General features: G+C 35.1%; 1 pseudogene; it reads right to left on the bottom strand.

Moving 5' to 3' along the window:
• Nucleotides 1-7,895: 7,895 nt before the first annotated feature.
• LOC119629334 (U6 spliceosomal RNA) lies at nucleotides 7,896-7,980 on the bottom strand (annotated as a pseudogene).
• Between the last annotated feature and the right edge of the window lie 266 nt (nucleotides 7,981-8,246).

Raw genomic sequence — 8,246 nt, 5'->3', positions numbered from 1 at the left:
AGCCCATGGACGTCAAAACGTGAATGCCGCCACCCACATTGACACATAAGGTCTAAGTCTCCATGGTATAGTATGACAGTTCTTATTTGACGGGTGAGACAACAGTTGTCTCACCCGTCAAATAAGAACGCGTTAGTGGAGGTACCACCTCTCCGCGCTTATAAGACTACCAGAGATAGTAAAGGTTATTATTTAAAGTGACATTTATGTTAATACAAAGTTTTGATATTAGTTCTCTGGTGTATTGCAAATATCAAATTATAATAAGATAGTAATGTATAGATATATATTCGTATATAACAGTAATAAACGTACGGGTAAGCAAGGAAAGTAATTAATCAAATTATTACGGCTCGAGAGATAATTATTGTCCTTCCCCTTGATGGGATAGATTTGTGCTCGATCGCTTCCAATCATTTGAAATGGTATGAATGCGGATATTTGATCACAATTATCTTAAGATACGAACTATATTGAATTTCATTAATAGTTATAATATAGGAGGAATTCTAATAAAACATAATTAGTACACGTCCCAGAATTGCGCCACGTCATTTTCGCACTACTATAGTGCAATTGGGATAAGTTTTTACTTATCAGTACTTCCAATCAGGTACAAAATTAAAGCAGAATAAAAAAAAAAATGTTTTTAAAAATATATAATGGTGTTGATCTTTAACTAAGCAAATATTTTACTTAGGTTTTTTTTAATTATCTCCAAAAAAATATACGTCTAAACATCTTAAATTAAAATTCCTAAATTAAAGTCTGCTTCAATCTCCGCAGATCTCTATTTCTGACTGTGTAACTCCTACCAGTGAATTTATCGGCTTCTTATTAATTCCTTTAATAAAATATAATTTTCGCTTAACACTATTTTTCTTCCCAACAACATTATCTGTCCATCTGTCCATCATTGGAGTTCAGGAGTTGTGAGGTCTTTCATTGTTACTATTCTAAGATAATTAATAACTTAATCTAAGAGTTGCAAGTAAACTTATTATTATGTGTGTTTATTATGTGTGTAAGTATATTAGTATGTATTGTATGTAAGTATGTATATTGGTATATATTATATTATGTAAACGGTATATATCTGTTTATTATATGTATATATTTTCTATAGTAATGTATTGTCTATGGTACACCGCAACATACCTGCTATATTTTTATATTTTACAGAATTTCTGTAAATTAAACGGTTGTCTGGAAGAGATCGCTTTTAGCGATAAGACCGCCTATTGTAAATATGTGTTATTGACTGTTTTTTTTCTTGAATGTAAATTGTGTTGGTGTGCAATAAACTGTATTCTCTCTCTCTCTCTCTCTCTCCCTCTCTCTCTAAACTTAAGAATACACTATTTGTGTTATATACTCCTATATACGGAATACTATATTTACGGAAAGGAAAAACAAATACCACAGTTTGATTATGTAATTCGATGGGAAGAATTCAATTAAAAGTAAGATACTGAAGATGAAACCAAACTCATGATCGTGATCCCGATGAATCTTGAAAATATAAAACGGTTCCAAGAACGAAAGAAAGCTTACCAACAATGACTCGATTGGTTTGCCAGACCCTTTGATCAATGATTGGAAATATCCTTTATTATTATTATAATTTTAAGATCTTACGATAGGAATATTGGGAACATAAGACAATACATTTAAAACGTATGTATTTACAATGGATTTTATTCTTTGGACAATTTTTATTTCGATTTTTGAAATATTTGATTAGACTAATGCTAAGAATACTAAAACTTTTTTAGAGCCTAATTTATTTAATTAACTAAAAAGTATTAATTAAAATTTGTGAATGTTAATTTAATTTTAAGCGTCCATAGCCTAAGTGAGACATTCGGTGTAATCTTATCTAGCGAGGGATGCGATGGATGCCACGGCTTGGATCCAGAGATAGGGCCTTTTGTTCTTAGTTAACACGACCGGAAATGTGCACACGAACGACTTCCATTATCAAGCAATCATATCTTGTAATTCAAACCTATAAATTTGATAAAACTAGGTGATTTTTAATGGCAGGCCTTGCTATCAGCCCGGACGCTTTTGTATTACCGGTTTATCTATTTTTTTGTCACAAAGCAGTCATGTTTTCCGATTTAATGGGTAAGATAATTAGGTTTTTAATTTTTATTAAAACAATGAATTTGAGACCTTAAACTTAGCACCAGCAGAGCTTTGAGCTCGTGTTTGACAATAAAAAAAAACAGCCAACCTCATTGGAACACTGGGTGACTAGTGATTGTAAGAATTAACGTTTCATATAGCCCTGCTTGAAATCTTAGGTACTTGTCGCAGTGCCGCCTGCGACTGACGTTATGAAAGAGGATTGCAACATGCAAACGAGTTCTACAAAATTCTCATAACTTGAACGCTCTTAAAATGTTTCTAGTTTGTAACGTGCAAACGGAATAAAGACTTTCTAAAATGTATATGTTTTTATTTCCTGAAAATGTGTAGATCGAACGTTATAGTAAAATCTTTTTTGGTTGTTCAAACGATTTGGGGATGTAGCGTAGCCGTTTCGGCAATTGTGCAATCATGGTCAGTTTTTTTTTCACTGCCTTATCGTTGGTAGCTTAAGGGGCTATTTCAACTACGTGCGGACCGGATAGTCAACGCAACATTTCACGGCCTTCGCTCTTGATGCTACAGAAGGACGGCATAAAATTTCAGAACTCTACGTATTCTTAACAGATATTTTACGTTTTCAATAGTACTGTACTTAAATAGTAAAGAGTAATTCATTCGAATAGAAAAGATTCACTCTGGTACAAAACGATAGACTTTTTGTAGGTGTTTCCAAAATATTATGTTTGTTTATTATGAATTCTATTCTATTCTATTAGCTCACAAACGTCTACCTCAAACTATGGTATTTGTGATGAGAAGATTTTACGTAGCTTTCCGAACGCTGCCCATCCGAGCTGGATACGACAATTGATCTATTGTTCGAAGTTGGACCTACCTAGTAGGACAGTTTGTCCCAGGTAAATAAACTCGTCAACAACTTCGAGCGTAGAGCTTCCGATCTTTACTTATTTCGAATATTACCTGCATTATAAAATCTAGCGTTTCTGCACGTAGCAATCGATTGGCACGCCCTAAATTTTATGTAACCAGTATTCAGTTTAGTAGTTCTAATAATTTCCAGCTTATCTAGTAGGGTGAGTAATTGTAAACACTATACTACGAATAACTAAAATAATTCATTAGCTATAATAAAATATGTGTGAAACATGAGTTTAAGCAATGCTATATTTGGATAACTTTTCAATTAAATACGTTTCGTGATTCGCGTCACCGTGAAATTCTCTGGTCAGTTGATTGAAATGTTTTTATCGATTTTCCATGATCGCAAATGGAAGTCGATCGTATCCTTCGTGTTCTTTTGCGCAGAACAAAGGAGTTCATTTGAAACTATCGTAAATAGAATTGACAGTGGTATCATTTTTTTTCGAGAAAGAAGTAAATCCGGCCGCAAGGGTCGCCGCTGTCATTTCTTCGGCCACAAACCGACCGCGCGCCACTCCGGCCGCTCGTTTAGCGAAATGACGGACGGACCTTTTTTATCTTGCCCAACCGCAATTTGTTGCTGGCGATCTCCGTTTGCGATACACGGCCTCGCTTTCGTACCTGATACCATGTAAATTGGTATTCTATAAAAATTTCGCTCTTTTGGTATTATTGATTTCATAATTTTTTTTTTTTTTTTTTTTTATTGCTTAGCTGTGTGGACGAGCTCACAGCCCACCTGATGTTAAGTGGTTACTGGAGCCCATAGACATCTACAACGTAAATGCGCCACACACCTTGAGATATATAGTTCTAAGGTCTCAGTATAGTCACAACGGCTGCCCCACCCTTCAAACCGAAACGCATTACTGCTTCACGGCAGAAATAGGCGGGGCGGTGGTACCTACCCGTGCGGACTCACAAGAGGTCCTACCACCAGTAATTACGCAAATTATAATTTTGCGGGTTTTCATTTTTATTACACGATGTTATTCCTTCACCGTGGAAGTCAATCGTGAACATTTGTTGAGTACGTATTTCATTAGAAAAATTGGTACCCGCCTGCGGGATTCGAACACCGGTGCATCGCTTCAACACGAATGCACCGGACGTCTTATCCGTTAGGCCACGACGACTTCTAATAAAGTATCTCATAAAGTATCATAATGGGATTTCTCGTTAACGATATGGCACTATCACAATAAGAATATTTTCTGTAAAATTAAAATATATGATTTTGTGTGAATTTTCATGTACACAACTAATAATTTGTTACTTTTCACTTCTGCACAAAGGTTGTTTAAGCCTACGTAAACATACTTAAATAACATTGAGCTTCTCATAGGTACCAAACACGATGCACCATAAGACGACAGCTTACTCACAAAAAGTATCTTGGGTGAATTGGAATTTGCATAACTATTTTTAGAATAATAGACAGAGTATTTAATACAATTTTAAAGTTTAGTCTAGAGTGTACGTAAGTAACCTAAGGATTACTTTTGAGCAACCCACAACCGTTATTTTAAATTCACTGACTTTATGATTTTATATCTTAAGATGGCCTATGGTATAATATTCTTGAGTATGTGTTATGTCGCTTAACGTAGGCTGTGTTCAGTCCATGCGAATGGAAATTGATTTCTTGTCTAGATATCAACGCCATTATCCATTAGGATGGTTTTTAAGAGGAGTTATTAAAATATGAAGTGTAGTTTTTGAGTTTTCTGCTTTGATCTTGTGCTCTGTTTGGAAATATTTGATATAGTTACGCCGACAGAGGCCGTTTTTCTTTTTAATCGTTTCACTCTTGACAGAGCGGTTGTGATTATCAGATTTTAAGCGTCTCACGATGTCCACCATTTTCCCTGCTCGAGTCAATTTTCTCATTTAACAGATCTTCCACTATAGTCTTAATTTAGTTGTTTCACGTTGCTAGACCAGAGGTCAGAAGAAGCTTCAGGCACCTTGAGGTGCAAATAAAGTCTAGTGCCGACGGCAAGAGGCAACCACTGCAACTGTTATTACTATCCCTATGAAAAATTGTTATGGAGGTAAATAGAGACAGTTATATAGTCTTTAAAAACCTATTCTTTTTTTTTATAGCTTAGATGTGTGGACGAGCCCACCTGGTTTTAAGTGGTTACTGGAGCCCATAGACATCTACAACGTAAAATGCGCCACACACCTTGAGATATAGTTCTAATAGTTACAACGGCTGCCCCACCCTTCAAACTGAAACGCATTACTGCTTCACGGCAGAAATAGGCGGGGCGGTGGTACCTACCCGTGCGGACTCACAAGAGGTCCTACCACCAGTAAAAATATAAATATTCTTCAAGTTTCTTGCTACATGTATTTCCTCTTAATATCAATACACTCATCCGATCTTTCACTGCAATACAATTATATGAGAAGCTAAAATTAATTTTCATTTGAAGTATTTCTTCTGCATTAAATGCATCGAACACAATTTTTATACCAAATTATATGAGGTCGCTGTCTTCCAAAATAAAATTGAGTTCTAAAACGTGCGATCGTTTCAAAAATTCAAACAATGCTTTTGGTAAAGCAAAGATGAGAAATTTTATTGTTTTCAATTTTAACGCAACATTGTTTATTTAAAAGTCACGTATGAGTCAGTTTCCATATTATATTCCGAATAGCTGTAGTTTGAACGGATAAAAATGTATCATCATCGGTATTGTGAAAAAAATTAAGGCAATTCGTCTCTCTCTCTCTGGTATTTTTAAGACCATGCAAAGCGAACAAACCTTGTCCTTTCCTCTCATAAGCGTAGGAAACACCAATGTAAATAAATAAATGATCAGAAACCATTTCAGACTCGGTCTTCAGGCCGCAAACTAGGATTCTTTGTATTACGAGAAACGTATACATACGTATACATAAAGAGGACCTATACATACAGTTACATACAGTTATTATATATACCTTAATCTTATATAATATAAGAGCAAACGGACTATCACATGAATATTTGGCCAAAGTGAGAATCCAACTTACGACCCTTGACTACGGTTTCCGCGCTTTGGAATTGAGTAAGTGAAATTAGAAGTCATTGCGGCCTAAAAGACAAGACGCCTGGCGTGCTCGTATCGAGTGATGCGATTACGCCCCTGTTTACGTCTCGCAGCTAAGTATCGATTTTTCCATTGAAATACGTAGCTCACTTTTGTTCACGGATCAATTTCACATTGAAAAAATTACATCGTATAGTAAAAATCAAACACGCAAAAACTATAATTTACATACTATATTATTGAGATAAAGGCCTCAAATTGCAAAGTGGGTCGTTTGCATTCACGTAATGATGTCCCGCGTATGTCATAAAAATGATCTTAGAAAGTTCAGTTTTAAATTCACGGTCTGATAATCGAATGGATGCGCTTTTTATTCAAGTCTTTAAGTAGGGTAAATAAAAGATAGTGCTACACAAGAAATTCACCAAAACACCGGTTTTCTAGATAAAAATTAACGTAACTTAAAAATAATTATCAGGGTTAATGAGTACTTATCGTAATTTTCAGTGTGTAGGATATGCACTACCATGATTTATGTTATAAATATATCTGACAAAAGAACGTTGACCTAAAAGTAAATAGAATTGAATCAAAACAAAATTTGTACCGTTCACAGAGATTGTTAATCTATAATAATATTATAAAGCTGAAGAGTTTGTTTATTTGAAAGCGCTAATCTCAGGAACTACTGGTCCGATTTCAGAAATTATTTCAGTGTTACATAGCCCATTTATTGAGGAAGGCTATATGACATCACGGTAAGGCCAATACAAGTGGAGCACCAATAAAGAATGCTTCAAAATATGGGGCTTAAATAGCTCCTAAACATTCTATAATTCAAAAATATTTTAACTTTTTACGTAAATGAAGTGGGGGCAAAATTTTGCGTTATGCCAAAGTAACTATTCCACGCGGACGAAGTTGCGGGCAAAATGTAGTAAATAATAAAACGAGACTGGTATGCTTTCAAGTAGGTCCCTCTGTCCCCTTTAAAATAACTGTCGTTACCGACAATAGCAGCCGTCTGTGGTCGCGACTTTCTTAGCGGTGAACTTTTTCAATTCATGTCATGTTTCATATTATTTTCCGCAAAAAGCAGATCTTTTGACTTAACAAAGAAATTTCTGAACGCCTAAACTTGCTAGCGCGGTATCGAGCCGACGCGATGTGTTTCAATAAAATAAAAGTTTGCGTTGCTGTGTACGTACGTACTCTTTTTATTTTCTTGCAAGTCATAAGCTTTGTAACTTAGAAAATTGCTCGAGTATCTACTTGCTTTCATTCCGTAGAGATTGAAAATAAATCGGTTTATTGTGAAAATATGAAATGAGTTTGTGAAATCATAAATTGAGTTCGATATTATTAATATTTTTTGTTGATGAGAAATTACGTAATTGGTTTCGGAGTTAAAAATGTTTGGCAATCTAAATAATTGTTATGTATTATTTTCTAAGCACCACGGGTCACTGGACCAGAGTTTATCTGGAATAATGTCTCATTCATTTATCCCCAGCGAATTTCCAGATATAGTATTTTGAGATTAACGTACGACCTTACAATGTAGCCTCAGAGGTAGTCAAATTCATGGAATTGCTGATCCACAAACGGCTTTGACACCTCAAAAGCAGATGGACTGCATTTCCGTGTGCCATAGAATATAGTATACAGACCAAGGAATCTAAGTATTAAATTATTATTTCTTTTGCCTTATAAGCAGACGATCATACGGCCCACCTGATGGTGAGTGGTTACCGTCGCTCATGGACGTCAGTAATGCCAGGGGCAGAGCCAAGCCGTTGCCTACCGTTTAATACTAAAAATGTGGAACGCTTCACGATTTTGCGTGTCATCCTTCTCTGTATCGTTCCAATTTTAATATATGTACTGCCGAAGCAAGTACAAAAAATTAAACTTAAATTCAACTTTTATTTCTAAATTAAACTTTAAAAATTAAACTTAAATCGGATGTTTGATTATTTAAAAATCGTTGCTTTTCAGCTGTGATTTGGTTTACGGCCACAGTTCGCTCGCTATTGAATCCAACTCGAACAAAACAATGAACAACTTAGTTCTAAACTGAAAACAGTTGAATCGAATATCCGAATCCTCGTGCAACTACATTTACGTTTGTCGAATAACGAAATACAACTTAGTTTTTTAGTTTGT

Source organism: Bombyx mori, chromosome 12, assembly GCF_030269925.1.
Source record: "Bombyx mori chromosome 12, ASM3026992v2".
Lineage (NCBI taxonomy): Eukaryota > Metazoa > Arthropoda > Insecta > Lepidoptera > Bombycidae > Bombyx > Bombyx mori.
This window is presented reverse-complemented; position numbering and strand designations above follow the sequence as displayed.